At 38.1% G+C, this 17,091-nt stretch overlaps 1 protein-coding gene across 3 annotated transcripts in view; it reads right to left on the minus strand.

Moving 5' to 3' along the window:
- sipa1l3 (signal-induced proliferation-associated 1 like 3) overlaps nucleotides 1–17,091 on the minus strand; it is an 84,826-nt gene that overhangs the window by 39,368 nt on the left and 28,367 nt on the right. For all 3 annotated transcript variants that reach the window (XM_032590682.1, XM_032590680.1, XM_032590681.1), the window contains exon 2: nucleotides 2,979–3,063. The gene's annotated coding sequence lies outside the window, so the exon portion shown is untranslated. The remainder of the gene's footprint in view (nucleotides 1–2,978; nucleotides 3,064–17,091) is intronic.

Genomic DNA, 17,091 nt, shown 5'->3' on the forward strand with positions numbered 1-17,091 from the left:
TAGATCATTAGCAATAAAAAAAGAATTAAAATCTCTCAATTACTGAGATGATTTTTGTATTTTGTAATTCCAAGTATATAGTGATGACAGTGCTTCTGTTTTCTTGATTTTTAGTTAAACAATGCATCATCTTTGCTGCACAGAAGTTCTTGGCCAATAAAACCAAAGCCAGTTCTCTGGCGTAAATTGTGATTTTAGGAACGATTTTTTAAAGATTTACACCTTTCCTTGAAAAACAACACTCACACAGTAGACATTGCTGCAGAAAATTATGTCAGTATTCAACTATTGATAGAAGAATGAACTGAGTGGAAGTGCTAGTCATAAATACAACTTAAGCTACAAATTATGACCACATGAGTGTTAATTTCTTGGCATTTAAAAATTATTTGCATCATTAATGCAATAAATCTTCCCTCTTTGTTGTTGCTCAACCATACATACACTTGGTCAAAACAAAACGCTGCGAGACTTTAACATGCCGCTCTTCCAGTTTGGTGAGTGCTAATCGTGCCAGGCACAGAAAGACACAGAGGACAAACAGCAGCCATAAATCAGATGTCACTGCATTAAATGTCAACTGTACTTGACACGAATAGGAAAAATTGCACAAACACATCAAAATCCATTCAGAAATGTTGGGGTGACCGTTCTCGTTTGCCTTGACGTTAAAACAATTTGAAGTAATGTTCTCTCAGTGTACTCAAAGAAAATCTGGATCTTAAACTAGGAACATTTGATCAACTAGCATGCTTTTTAAAGATATTTTAATTCAATCAGGGGTCATAATGGGTCATATTTCACAAGAGCAGCACAACAAACTGGAAACCAGATCCAAAAAAATGGGGTGAAATGTAAAAAAAAAAAAAAGACAGAAGTAGTATATTTTTTACTTTTTCACCTACCACTTTGTTGAATAATAATGCTTTTTTAAAATACTTTTTCCACTATCACGAGTGTCTACAGAAAACAATATTTAAAGCTGAGCAACCTTCAAGGCTTTTTGTGGGTTTGAACCAAGGAGAACTAAAAACAAAGGCATCACTGCTGAAGTGCTAAAATGTCAAAGCTCTTAAGTGAACCAAGTATATATGTTAGGGTTTGAATGTTTCATTGCTCCCCTTAAGCTCACAAAGACATGCTGCAGAACAACAGTGTGTCTACTTGCAATCCCCCGATGGAGTAAAATGATTTACTTCCTCCATCCCACATTTAACATGCAGATTTACTTGTTGATGTTCTGCTGTCATGAATATTAAATGATCACTTACAGCTGTGTGCAAAAGGGAAAGAAACAACAGAAAACCTCCAACTATGTATATAGAAGTCCAAATAATGACATGATTTAAGTATGTTACTCCTGCTTTGGGATACGAGTCTATCCCGCTTGATAAATATGAAAGTTGTCCTTTGTAATACAGAGGGAAAAACTTTAATCACAACAAAACTCTCACAGGAAACACAAGAAACAACAGTGACAAATGTGAACAGCAGGCTGGAAGGAAGTTCTCTGCCGAAGCCTCCGACTCTGCTCTATATTGGGCCTGTAAGTCTGTCTGGGTTATCTGGAGGCGACATCTCTGCCTCTCAGACCAGAGAGTCACCGAGCTGCACTTCTCTCACAGTCGCCCTGCTTCCCTCAACTCTTTCCCATCCCCGCAGTCCCTGTCTCTGCTGATTTCCGTCTACATCGTGCAGATGAATCTCCACTAAAGTTGTGAGTGTCACTTCAATCCGTCTGTTTGCCAGGCTGCTGTCCCATGACACCAAGACAGCCCATGAGGAGGAGGAGGAGGAAGACTAAAGGATAGGGTGAGAGGACTAATTTAGCAAGTGTCAAACATTGATATAAAAACGCTAATGATTTGGAGTTAGCAGGAGGAAATTAACTGTAGCCCACCGGTCATCATTTGCTGATCAATTTGGCGATAAGGATTTAAAAACTAAATGAAAATTTGTTTGAATTTTTAAATATCTGTGCAACTTTAAAAGATCCCAGGCTACTAAATCTTGATCTAAACAAACACAAAACAGAAGGCTGAAGGAGAAAAAGACAAAAACAGTGAAGTTTTTAGAGCTCTGCTCCTCCCACATCATTGTATTTAGACTACACTTTCAGAACATTTGCAGCTGAAAATGTTTCCTTACACGGCTGAATGCTCCAAATCAGCACATTGGTGAAATCCAGAACTGAGCAGAAAAAAAAAAAGCTCTGGTGTTGCTTAGGTCAGGAAACGATCGTGAGCAGGCATGGACGGGTATGACTCTCTCGTGGTGTAATCTTTCTGATCCAATGTCTGTATTGGACTATGATTCTTGAATTGTAGATCTGATTTAAAGTGTTGTTCTGTGCTGCTGCAGGTTATATTTTCACACTTTTAGCTTACAACTAGAAAAACATCCACGTCTTTATATATTATATATAGAGTAATATAATAAATGACACAAAAAAAACATGAATGTAAACCAGGCCTGCATGCTACAGCACATTATCATCACAAAAACACTGAACGTCAACAGCAAGTAGCTGCTCGGGCTGCAATAAATATTAGCTAATTATGTAAGTGCCTTGAATACAAGAGCTGTATGCCAGTAATGTATTTGTAATGCTTGTTTAATGTAGTAAAATATTTTATAGGATTGCATTGAGATGTTTGGATAAAGTCATTATGGAACTACAAATAATTAGTTTTATATGCCAAAAGAGCAGATAAAACAATGCGTTGAGACAAAACAAAATTTCTTTTCAAATCAAAAATTGGAAAAAGTCTTGAAGAAACAATTAAGATAAATTTAAGAATAAAGAACATCTAATTTAACAGTTCTATAAAGCTCATTTATGGAGACAGAGATTCTGAATACAGAAAGCTCAATAACGCTGGTTAACTGGTTATAATCTCTGATCAGAACATACACCAAATCGCTTAATAGATCATTCACATATTAAAATTAAACTTTTTAATATGCAGTAGTCTTACCTTTTCTGCCTTCAGTTGTGCAGGTAAAGCAATTAGTGAAAGGTTTGGTGTGACTGTGCAGGCAGAGGAAGCTCTGTACTTTAGTCTGTAAAGAGAAAAAAAGTGAAATAAAAGTTTCAGAAAACTGAAGTCAACTTGTTATTGTATTGACAGTGGACAGGGAAGTCCAGGGCTGTTCTTGGTATACATAATAAAAATACTTTAAGCACAGGGTAAGTTAACATCAACAACAAGCTAACAAACTTTTTTTCTTAATGTCCTGAACTAGTTTGCTCTATGAAACATCTTCATTGTGTTTTTTTTTGTTTTTTTTCAGTTATCTGTATGGGGTAATAAAAACTAAATGCCATCGATATGGGTGTATTGTTGGTGAGGATACTGAGCAGATATGCCTGAGGCTGTCTAACTGTGCTGCACTGTAAACAAGTCTCCATGGACATACTCAAACAGAGACATAAACTCCTGGTAGTGTAGGTTTCTGCTGATCAAAAACTTTACCTTGGAGCAACAATATTACAACAGTAGACAAATCCAGACTTAATTTGCACACAAAGATAAAAAGAAACAAATACAAGCCCTCTGAACTCTCTTATCCTGTCTAAAGCTACCAGTTTAATAGATGAAATTGCAGAAGACGTGGAGGCAACATGAACTGCTTGAGAGTGAGGGGCCTAAGAGCAGTAGAGAGGAGCGTATCAGAAGGTCTTAGATTACCAGGAGGGGCAGGGTGGTAGCAAGCAAACAATGTCCTGACGGGAACCATCGTTACTGTCTGGCAAATACAGTTTAATCAATACTGATCTGTCAGGGTCCACTTATCCTGCCAAACACAACATAACACTTGAGGGGAGAAAATGGGGGTAGCTAAGAGTCACTGACTGGGTGAGTGACTGTTTTGCCACAGTAAAGTGTTGCCACATCTTTAACTTGTTCATGTATTAATTCCTCTTGAACCAAACCAAAAATGTTTTCACATTTTGTCACATTACAACCGCAAAATTAAAATTGGGATGTTTTTGTGATAGGCCAATAGAAAGGAGCATATAATAATTACATGGAAGCTGGACTTGAACCTGAAAATTGATTTACTTGCAGCTCCCCGAGTCAAAATCTTTTTGAGCCAATTTTCATTGCAATTGAAAGCGAGGTATTTCTCAGAGCGCATCGCAATTCTAGAGAATGACTGTTTTGGCCATTCCAAGAACAGTGTGTTTAGGGTGCTGATGGTTTCCCACCACATGCACAATTTGGCAAAGAAAAGCTCAAATCTGGTCACATCTCACCAGAGCACCATCTTCCATTTATTTCCTGTTTGATGCAACCAGGTGGCAAGCTGTAATGAAAACTTCTCAAGGCCTTTACAATGACTGCCTTCTGATGTCACTCTTTTACGAAGACCAGATTTGTAGAGTGCTCGAATAATAGTTGTTGAATATTTTCTCAAGGCAACAAATATGTCTACACACAGCACATGTGTATATTATACGTAGAACACATATCACAAGCAAATCATATCACATTTTTAAAAAAGTCACTAACGTGGAAAAAGACTGAAGTGGAACTAGGGGGATTTGTAACTTTGTCTTAAAAACATTAATATAGACAACGTATGTGATCAAATTAATAATTAAATTATGTATTTATTTGTGGAGCTGTTCTACCTGGTTTATTGTCAAGCTTTGTTTCCAGTGTAAATACATAAATAAATAAAAAAAACAAGAGTGATCTAATCTTTGCTTTTAAAAGGTCGCAACACCACCCATACCAAAGGACGCAGAGGATAAACTAGTGGAGTGTCCATCATTACTGGTAAACCACATGGATGCCACAAGGCGCTTCTCGCACAAGTTTACACAGTCGAGTCAACGCCTCTTCATAAGGTCAGTGGTTATTAAGAGGATCAGAAAGCTGGTTATGTAAAACAAACAAAGGCGGATTCCTGAACAAGCTTAAAGCTTTTGCTTTCTTACCATTAAAAGTGAACCTTTGTGAGCAGCAGCAGTGGCAGCAGAGATAATGTTCCAGCAGGCATCAGCGCACTACTGTCTGAGTGTGAACTTGGGTGAGTGCGACTGATTGCATCTTGAGCATCTGGTGTATATTTAGTAGAGGAATCGTTCTGTGCAGCACTGCCAGACAGAATGACTGTCAAACAGCCAGAACCGAGATGGACTAACCTCCTCAGTGGATGTCTGAGAACAAGGATGAACCCAGAATAAATAGCCTCATAAATAAATAAGTTCATCTGTCAGAGGTTTTGCTAAGAAAAAATGCAAATCCTGTCTCATTATAGCGGATGTGCAGCTTGCTCACTGGAGATGAAACATCCCCAGGTTTGTTTGTTAACTTGGGGGAAAAAAAGAGAAAAAAAAGACTGTGGACATTAATTAACATGAGGACTTGAGTCCATCATAAGAAATACTGTATGTCAGATTTAACCTGACAGGCTATTTTTGCACACAGTTTCTTGCAGATTGATGGTGTAAAAAAAATAGAATGAATAAAGAAAAACTCACAAACGCATAAATAGAAATGACTGAAGCACATAGATAATAAAATCACATCAACTACTCTGAAGTGCGACAGCACAGGGGGGGAAAAACGAGAGTATAAAGCTGGAAGGATGCCTGCACCTTTACCATCACTGGCATTTTGTTGTGGGTAAGATGGATTACTGTCAACTCTGGTGCAGAAACCTTCTTCTGTCAGTCCTCCTTCACACTTCAGCCTGCTAATAGCATCCCAGCTTTAACACAAAGATTGCGACAATATGTGTGTGAATTCCCATGTAAAACAATTCTGATGTTAAAATTGTAGTTTTGACAAAGGCTGCACAATATCAAGAAAGCATATAATTTAAATACTATTGCAATACAATGTGACAGTATTGATTACATTTAACCCAAATTTTTCCGGTTTACTTCTTCATCATAATGTTTTCACCATTTCCACTGTGCCTCGTTTCCACTGAGTGGTACAGCTCGGGTCGGTGTGGTTTGGTACGCTATTTTCTCTGTTTCCATTGTAAAAGTGGCTCATGTATCCGATCCATACCGCACCGTTCAGCCGGGCCCCCTTCTGCTGGGCGGGGAAACACCGTCAAACTGGCCAAATACAATACTTGGATGGATCGTTGCATGCATGACACTTTAAAACAGTATTCTACCAAATATTCTGTCCAAGCAGCTCTTTGTGATTATGATATTGCATATGCTCATTGCAAGTTTCAATGAGTTAAAATTAAGACCTTTTAAATACTTTTTAAGACCATTTCGGTTTAAATTTAAGACCTTGAGTCAAAGTCTTTTTAAGGCCTTACATTTTTATTTTCAAATTTTACACTTTTTAAAACCCCCTGGGAACCAAGATATGCAGATATTGTAATGACGATGATAATTCAATACATTGTTCATCTGCTTTGTTTTCAGAAATAAATTGACCATAAATAGCACATCTACGACCACATTCAAATATTGCCAGAAATTAATCACAATCTTACTAATTAACAGTAAGCTTACTAATTGTGACATACAAGTTAAAAATTTAAGTAAATGTAATGGCTCACGTAGTATGATTTAATCTAATGTGCCAGAGAAAATTCATGTCTGTGTGAATATTCACACAGCAGCCAGAGGTGGGCAATGAGCACATATGTGTTGAAGAAGGTGACCCCATACAGAGCAGGCAGTGCTGGTTCACTCAAACTCCAACACTGGGAGGGGGAGATTGACACACTTACGACCTTTTCACAACTCAGATTTCCCACCATCCTCTGTGATTCTGATCTGTTTTCTACTGTATGCACTGAAACTGAACAATGCACGTTTTTATCCTCCCTAAAATGACTTCACTGAACTATAGGTGCAGGTTTCTGCACGTAATAGTGAGTTAAATTAAAGACATTTAAGGTTTGTTATGACTTCAATTTAAAACCAACCTGAAATAATTCTCTTTCTGTTCAACTTATTTATAACAATAAGCGATTAAAAGAACTTTGTCAACTTAAGTTGTAGTTTTTTTAGGAATGGCTCGAGCCTGCAGGACTTTTACACCTCCCAACACTATAAAGCACACTTCATAATAGTTATTGAATACAAGTTTTAGCAATTAAAATCCCTGTCAAATCCAAACATCCTTAATTCCATTTTATGCATCAAAGAATCTGTCCCTTACTTTCATATGATTTTCATTTAATAAAAATAAAATTATATAAACAGTTGATTGTTTATAGAATGAAAATAATGGGAGTACTTAGTTTTGATCCGTGAGAACTAGACCTATTTACCAGTCAAAGCTGATCAAACAAAAACGATTAAATTCCTGTCTCTAGCCAATTGATTTCATAAAACTTGAATGTTTCAGAAATGTTGGTGAATAATAGTGCTAATTAAAGAGTTTGCATGGAAAAGTCATTCAGAGTTGATTTTTAACCTAATTTTGAGGAACACAAAAGGTGGAAGTAGGAAGCGTGGAAGTGCAGAACCCAGGCAGTTTATGGTGAATACATAACAAACCCATACGCATCGCAACCAGCACCTTCTGCACCAAAGACTGTGTCCCCCACCGCATTATAAGCCTGGCGGGTCGCTTAGTCATATTTTCAAATTTCCTGTCAACATTTAACAATTTTTAACACAAAAACAGTGGGCAGCTGGTGGACGGTCCTAGCATTCCTACCTCCTACCTTAGCAGGTTTTCTAGGGTGAAACCATAAAAGACTCACACTGTCAGGCTATTGACAGAGTGAGAAAAAAGTAAGCTAAGTAAGTTAAACAACAACAAACTTAGGGAACCAAATAAATTAACAACTGATGTGTAACGGCACTGTGGCCTTTTGGATTGAAAATTGACCATAAAGCACCTAAAGATTCCCACATCTACTTGTGTGTTTCTCAGGCGTTGTTTGACGTTTGTGTAACAATTAGTAATGAAGATGACTCATATGCTTGTAAAAGCACAGGTGGTTTCCAACTCCGTGCTGCTGCTCTTCGGATTGAGCATTGTGTAAAACGTTACAAAACTAGGGAAGTACAAGAGTAGGAAACCAGCAGAACAGAGTCAGTTTCAACAGGGTCAGCGGCATCATTTCCGCTCTGAGCAACATACAAAGCTGCATGAAGGCCACTAGAGCAGATAGCCTGACTAATTTACCAGCTAATATCTGATTGTTTGATTCCCAATGTAATTTTATGAAGAGCATAATGGCAATAAAAGGTATAATATCCTGAGCAAAATGCACATGAAAGGAATTACTAAATGTAACACGGGTTTATTCAACATTTTTTATTAAGTTCTTGTATCAGAATAAAAAAAGAAAAATGTGTTAGAGATAATAAGATTATTAGTCACGCAAGTGTTATACTGGTATAGCAGCAGTTATCAATTGTTGGTTTCCTGCTTTGAATAAAAGCAGTTTCATTCTTGTGTCAACTTAAAATTTTTATTCATAATGTGATAATTTCACACCAGCCCATGGCAAGTAGAAAAACTGGCTTATTTGAATGTGGATCTTTTTTCAGCAACAGGATCAAAAATGCAGAGTAGTGATCAGTATTAAGCAGAGCTTGTTTCAGCAGAACCACTTCAAACGCTGACGGGTACTGCTGGTGCTGGTTACCATAGGAACGTGAAGGTGCACCAGGAAAAAGACATACGATGTAGGCGGATGACCGCAGGCGATGAGGACACAGAAAAATCACAAAACAAAGCAGTAATCTATAGGCTGCAGCCATCAGATGGCCACTTTATAGACTGATTAGTACAGTCACTGCAGCGAACAGCAGCAAAGCTCATAGGGAGCACATCAACTTTAGATCTACAAATCTTCTGCAGAGGCCTTTAATTTCTGCTTTGCCTCAAATGCAAACTTCCTCTGTTAAATCACTCTGTCTATGTTTCCTTGTTCATCAGCACCAAGCCACTTACAACTGTATGCCATGTAAGCTTCAAAGCATGCCTAAATGGGCATTAGAGTATTTAAAGTCACAAAAACGAGCACTTATCAGCAAACTTCCAGCATCTGGTATTGTTTTTTTTTTCAATAACATAATCCAGTCAGAAAAGACTTTTCTCATCATCTTTAGGATTTTCTTATTGACAGTTTATGTGAAATCAATTTTGCTGGCATTTGAAACAAAAAAACCAAGAAGAACAGGGATTTTTTTCATTTCATTTGATGTTTTTCCAACACAAGGGGCCAAAAGAGGAAAGTAGATGTAACTGATAGCTTAATGTATGATTAATTTGTAAAACGAGCAAAAACAAGCAATTCAAGGTAAAGTTAAGATCACATAAGCTACAATCTAATACTTCTCATTCATCAGTGTCATTCAGCTTACAGCAACAAATACATTAATGTTTTACACTTCAATATTATCGAAGGCCAGCTGCTATAAATTAGGTCTGCCTCATCAACAGTTTTGCAAAAAAACGTTTGCCCCTTTTTCAGATTTCTTTACTTTTTTCTTTTTTGTCACAGATAGTCCAAATAAGCACAAAAAAGCAGTTTTTAAATAATGACTTTCTTTATTAATGAGCTAAAATCTCTCGAAACCAACCTTGACCTAAGTGAAAAAGCAACCATCCCTCTTCTTGTTAAATAATAAATTTAGTGTGATTAACCACAGAAAACTGGAAGGATGAGCTCAAGTTCACAAGCTTAAAATAGACTTTGTTACTGCCCAACCTGTAGAATCTAGAAATCTCCTAAATAAAAGCTGCCTGGCATCAAATTGGTCAGGAAAAGTTGTTGCTGAAGTATGCTTTATTTGCCTTGATGTTATTAACTCAACCACCAACTCTGCGAGTTATAAGTAAGTTACAATTCCTTTGGCTACAAGACAATACTTAGATTTACTTTTTCACATAGAGCCATACTGGTTAGTATAGCCTAAATCAAAACAGAAGTGTTCTCTTACTTGATATAACATTTTATTTGTTGATCTGAAACATGAAAAAAAAGTGGTAAAAATCAAGAAATCTGTAGGTGAGCAAGATACACCTTCCTTTGGAACACAAAAAGGTGAATCACTACACAAATTCCCACAAAACAATCGGCTGATAAGAAACACCTTTGTTTTTGTTTTTTGGCATCATGTGATGTCAGGATGTGAACACTGATTAGCATCTAGATTGTGTCAGCTACCTGTAGCTGCAGAACGAGACCAAGCCTTTATTTAGTCTGGCTGTCACACTGTCAGATGCATTTCTCTGCAGTGCAGAGTCATGCAGATCAGGCTCTAGATAGACTGACCACTTTATGTAGAAACAAACTACCCCTTCTCTACCGGTGTTTCGCCTACCCAAACGAACAGAAGCACATTGCTTACAGAACTTTTCTTTTCTGTTGCTAATTTCACTGATTTGCCTAAATGGTGTCTGCTTATAATGCAAGAAAACATTACGTCTCATCGTACAGGAGACACAGTGCAACTTTATCGCCTTCGTCTGTTTTGTACTTGGTTGAGCCGTGGGACCGGGTGTGTTTCTGTGTATGTGTACGGTCACAGCAGCAGCAGCGGGTGGGGTGGGGGGATGTTTTAGGCCATCACAGATGTTGCAGCTCCCACAGAGGGGTCCCAGGCCAGAGCTGTGGGCTGCGTCATCTTCACACTGATTAACCAAAGAGGAATGTAAAGGGTCCATCAAGAAAAGTCCTCAAATACTCAAAGACATGCAGTGATAAATGTTCAGTTCCTACACATTTGACACAACAAAATTCTGCATTTTGAGATGGATGGATGGACACACTGATAAATAGACAAGGAAAGGACAAGCAGAGAGATGGATGCATGAATAAACTCATGGGTGGAAAGATAAAAAAAATGGAAGAAAGTGCAGACGGATAATGGACAGACTGATGAAATGGATGGTTGAATCATTTAGAGTCTTTTTTTCCCCATACGTATCTATTCCTTGATAATATCAGTGCACCGATTGCAGTTTTTTGGCCGATCACCAATCTTTAAAAAACTGACCTGCCAATTCCAATCTAAGTCAATACCAATTGTTTTGTCTGAAAAGTTGGTAAACATAGAGACAAGGTCACTAAGCTAGCAACAATGGTGATGATTGTTAACCGTGCACATGCAGACGTGACCGGATAGGCGAGTCTGTCAGTCAGTCCTCTCAAGGCAGAACAAAAGTGAACAGTAAGTGATTTTCAGACTTTTGTGGAGGCAGATCAGATTGATCAATATGATTGGATTCTCATACAAATATCGGCCAATCGATCTCCCGAAAGTAAGGAAACTGAAGCCGATTTATCAGTGCACCCCTACCTGATTATAATATATCCTATGCTTCTCCCAACTGCATAAAAACTGTTCTTAAAGTGTGTTAAAAGTTGTCCAGGATTGAATTCAAATGTGTTTCAGCTGGAAAGAAACTGTAAGGTTCAATTAAATCCAACATTTTCCTCTTGATGTAGTTTAAAACAGTGAAGCCGCAGACACATTCTTGGTATTCCAGACCCTAAACTTTTTCCTTGTGTAAAATCAGTTGATTCTTTAACTGCTGTGTTATAGTAATGCTAAGGTAGCGCAAACCCTGATGTAACAATAATTGCTGTATTAATTTATTCTGACTTGAAACAGTAAAAGAGAATTTGTGGTAAATACAATAAGGTAGTGCCTCAGATGTAAACAGTCTGAGATTTCCGTTTATGTGCAAAAAGCACAGAAATGCTAAAATATTAATTTTTTATGTCATGTTAACATGCTAAAAGGCCTGTTGGAGGAAGCACACTTTGCTAATGTTGGACTTCATAACTAGAATTAAACATTACATCCAGACACAAATAATACATCAGCAAGCATTAGGTAGCGCTACTCAAGCTGCACGCCTGTCAGAAATACACGCTTGATTAATTGTGAAAAACATCTGGATTAATATCTGCTCACATGTCAAGCTGATGACAGCTCAAAAGCAGATTGTGAAAGTTACTCAGCTATAATAAATACATCTGTCATATTCGATTTGTTTGATGTAATGCTGATTAGTCAAGATTTCCCCTTTAACAACTTGTAGCAAGGACAGACAGATGTGTGACCAAATCAGGGATTTGTGTTCTTCTCCTGTTTAACCACTGCCAGCTATGAAAAGTTAGCAGTGAGGATATTGTTGCAAACAAATTAACTATCTGAGAGTTAAAATGCAAGTGAATTACATTTTTGATGCAAGTAAACCAATAAAAAGTGCAAAGACAGCCAACTAGTTTCAATTACGGTAAGTTGCTTTAATTGCTGAACTACAATTATCATTTCAGTAATACCATTAAACACACACACGCAACAAAACCTACCTCATCAAACACTTGAAGAGGGAAAGGGTAGACAGGTTTTCGACATGATTTATTTTCAATCTGTTTCTCTGTTTCGTGCAACTGTTCAAACACATTTTTCTACAGTACGTCTGAAATCAAACTGTTGGGACATGCCAACAAATAATTATCAGAAGAGCCAAGAGGAACTTTCATTTAATACTGCTAAAAAGTGAATTTAATTAAGTTCCCTGCTGCACGTTATTTTTTTTTTAAATAAACTCTTAGCAAAGTAAACAGGTAAGTTTACAAAAATGTCAGACTATTTTCTTAAATTATTTCTCCTAGTTAGAGGCAGGTACTGCTTTAGTCAGCATTTATTTACTTATTTTTAGAGATGGAGAACTGTCTTTGTCCATAAGCATGTCAACACCTGGTTTGCTCTTGGGACTAGGTTTAAAACTTTTCATTTGAATATAAAACCTTCTTTTTACTTTATAGCTAAGACTTAATGACCCCCTGTCCATCACTCAGTGGCAGCAATAATTGCATTTATTGCAATAAATGCAACAATTGCGCTGTTTACATGTTTATTGACACAGCCATTGCTGCCTTCACGTTTTGTTTTCTCAGTTTTGTTCTCTCTGTATGTCTGGATCAGTGACTCTGTATTTAGGTCACTGATAGATCTATAGTTAAACACAAACTTATTCATACTCTTGGCAGATTTTGAGTAAAATTCTATTCATTCAATCAAGAAATTTTGATTCCTAAAAGAGAGAAGACAGGCATCTTTAAAGACAGTAAAACAATGGAAAAGAACCATTAATTTTTAGATAAATAATTTGCCTTACTACATTTTATTTATTTATGCCTTTTCAACAACAACAAAAAAAGGATCATTCAAATTTTACACTACAGCAATCAAACCACTGTAATTGCTGACAGGTTTTCTGCATGTTCCCACTGGTATTTTGATGATTTGCCTTGGGTGACGAGCTCCAAGTCTTTGAGGTTTGAATTGTTAGCTCCCTCCAACAGATTATCTCACAGATTTACGTAAGTCAGGAACTCGGCTGGGTCACTTCAAGACATAAATATTACTTCCTGTCAGAATAAAAATGTTTGTCACATTAAAAGATTAGTTTCAGCTCAAATCTGCCAGGGATAACTTTGGCCTTACATGTAAATTAAATGAACTGAGTTAATGTGACATTCTTGTCCATTAAAAACTATATTTCACATGTATTTAAAAATGGAACTGATGAAGCCTTTTGGATGAGAGGTGAAACATCTGCCAGGGAGAAGAGAGTAAGTCCAGTCACCTTCTACTTAAGCGTTTAGGGTTGCCAGGTCCGCATGAAAGAGAAGTGATACAAGTGTAATAAAATGATAATAATAAAAAAACTAAACAATGAACATTTAAACATCTAAATTGTGGGCGTTCTCTCTAATTTCTAAATTTAAACGAAGACTGAAAATATATTTTTCCGTATAAAAAAAACAGCAATGTGAGAATCCACATGACTTATTTGCCATTTATGCTTTGCTATTGCTTCAAAACAGGGGCAAGTTAATGTCTGTGTGAATGGGGGCTGTTGGTTGTTTCAAGGTTCTTCCTGTAACCAAATCAGAGCAGTGACAGACTAATGAAGCTAAATGATGATGAGGCCTCGGGAAAAAAATAACTGGCTTCTGTAAGAGAGGAGAGAAAATCTATCAGACAACTAAGGGAATATTTGCAGCTGTCTTCCTGAAGTTTTACATTTCCAAAACATAATTTGAACAACAAGAAGCTGGTGTCTTCAGTTAATAAAGTAGGGTCATGTAATGATTTTCATGTGATGGGTTTATTGATCTCCTACAGGAGACCTCCTCAAAAGGTCAATCTGGGAGGTCAGGGTTAACCACTTCCACTTCCTTGAAGTGCTCCTCCAGCATGTCTGCAGCAGCTCCAGCTCTGAGGAATGCGCAACAGCTTTGACATTAACAGATGTAAGCTCTCAATCAGCAGCACACTGTCCAGACTTCCAGCCAAGCAACAGAATTAAGAGATCCTCTATCTATTGAAAATGACCGGATAAGCAAAGGTCAAATGAGGAGCAAGTCCAAATCAAAAAAAATTCCTAAAGCACATTCCACACAGTGGGCTTCACTTAAACAGATTATTTCATCAGTGCGGGGACAGAACTGAGCCAAACTACAGCATTTAAGACTGAGAAGAAACCTGGCAACATTCACTAATTAAAACTCAAAGAAGACTCAAACTAAGAAACTAAGCCATTTCTTCAGTCCAGACAAAAATCTTGCTAAACAACTGTACTACTACAGAAATCACAGAACAGGACCCCCACATCAGTGACACTGAATTTCTGATGAACTTCCTGAAAAATGTACGTTACCACTTTTCCCCTACTACCCTGTAATTGATTCTACTGTACTAGCTTAAGCTAGATCTAGTCCTCTAAATATGCCCATATTAAATTATAGAACTAATAATATGATTAAATTTTTCAGAGTTATTACAATTCAAAGAAATTAGTAGCCTTACAATTTCACTGAACTTGAGGAATAGTTTTCTTTTTATGTAAATCTGTAAGATTTAAATCGATTGTTGAATTGTTTTGATTTGGCCCATGGATGCTGTCACAGCTGGTGGGGGCTGATGTTGTTTATTGAAGTAGATGGAATATGGTTGTTTTGGAGCAAAGGAAGGACACATGGACATGAATGCACAAAGGAATGTTCAATGTATGATTGCATGATTTTGACAATTTGTAATAAAACAGACAGAGTTTGGGGAAGAAAACAGCGGTCGTTCTTCGTTCGCTAAAGCTGTTCTTGTTTACAGGCTTCCCACTCGGAAGAAAGGAGAAGAAGAGACAAAACAAAACAAACATCAATTGTTACATTGTCTCGACATGTAACATAGGTATAAAAAATATTTTTTCTGAGGTAACAGCCTGCGATGTCATCGATGACATCACGTCCGTCCCTGACTGTCACTGATGACATCAGACCGACAAAACGAACGTGATGTCATCGATGACATCGCAGGCTGTTCCTTCAGAAGTGCTTGAATAAGACGACCACGTGGTAATGTGAAGGCCTGTGAAGGCCTGGGATCCTTCAAGGACCTGGCCTGTGAAGGCCCTCGCACCGAACGTGGACGCGAGGGCCTGTGAAGGCCAGGGATCCTTCAAGGACCTGGCCTGTGAAGGCCCTCGCACCGAACGTGGACGCGAGGGCCTGTGAAGGCCAGGGATCCTTGAATGACCTGGTCTGTGAAGGCCCTTGCACCGAACGTGGACGCGAGGGCCTGTGAAGGCCAGGGATCCTTGAATGACCTGGCCTGTGAAGGCCCTCGCACCGCCACGTGGACGCGAGGGCCTGTGAAGGCCAGCGATCCTTGAATGGCCTGGCCTGTGAAGGCCCTCGCACCGCCACCTGGATGCGAAGGCATGTGAAGGCCCTGGCCTGTGAAGGCCCTCGCACCAGCACCTGTATGCGAGGGCCTGTGAAGTCGTGTAAAAGTAGTAGAAAAAGTTGAGTACCTTTCTACCGTTTCTACTCTCTGCTCCTTCCATGCGTTGCTCTAGGGTGTCCCTACGCTCTTTCAGGTCTCATACTAATGTTTCCAGTTTTGTTAGAGCCAAATTATAGACAGCGTTTCACCAGGAGACCTAGAGTGAGGAGCCCCGCCCCTTTCCCCCTTGCGCCTCAGACAGAGTTTGGGGAAAAAGATGGCGGTCGTTCTTCGTTCGCTAAAGCTCTTCTTGTTTACAGGTTAGTAGTGTGAAGCTGGTGGAAACTGTCCCCGCTAAAATGTAAATTGACAAGTTCATTCGGTGCTGATTTTGTAATTACTTGCTAGACGTGTTTAGACGTTCGAGGGAAAAAGAGTGATTTTGTTTCATAATTACGGTTTGTAGCTATAACGGTCGTAAAACAGCCGTTATAGAAGTTTGCTACATGTATCTAAACTTCGATACACTCTCCGACCCAACCTTATTAAGATTTCGGTGGTATCCTGACGGGTTGTGTTATCTTTTGATAGGAAGTGTTAAAGTTACTCTGTTACATGTACCGGAAATCAGTTCTCATCAGTTTCAAACATTTATTCACACCACAGATATTTACTAAAGTATAAATGCCTTTTTATATTTTGTCACATTACAACCACAAACCCTAACTAAGTTTACTAGAGGTTTTCAGGACAGCATAAAGCAACTTACAACTATTACGAGGTAGAACATAATTTGCATTTCTTAAAGACAAAAGCAAAGATCTATGAAAATGTGGTCTCCATTTACTTTTAGCATCGCTGCTAACTAGTCATTACTTTGTGGAACCAACTTATGCCCTGATTACAGCTGCAGGTGTTTTTTGGGGAACATCTCTACCAACTTTCAACAATATGCAAATCACGGGTCTCCAATAATATACATGGAAATGTGTGGTTTTGATGAAATAAAATTTTAAAAAGTCTAAAAAGGGTGTGAACATTATTGCAAGCAACTCCAATACGAACAACTGAACTTTATTATGATGCCTACAATAAATACGCGAGTGCAAAAACATACCAAGAAACCCAAGCATGTTTTTGTTTATTTAATTACCATCTTCTGGTGTATTCTGTTAATGTTAATGTTGAGCTGTAGTTAAGACATTAACGGGCGAGTTCATGCATCCCCTGAGGTTAAAAACACACCCTCTTTTAAAACATTAAGCAGCATCTTGAGAGCCATCTTCATCAGTTTAGCTTTTAGCACTAATGAGAAGTGACAGCGGTGTCCTCTATTTTTTTATTTTGCAACCTCCTCAATGCGACACATCAACAATAGCAAGGGAGTA

Source organism: Xiphophorus hellerii, chromosome 18, assembly GCF_003331165.1.
Source record: "Xiphophorus hellerii strain 12219 chromosome 18, Xiphophorus_hellerii-4.1, whole genome shotgun sequence".
NCBI lineage: Eukaryota > Metazoa > Chordata > Actinopteri > Cyprinodontiformes > Poeciliidae > Xiphophorus > Xiphophorus hellerii.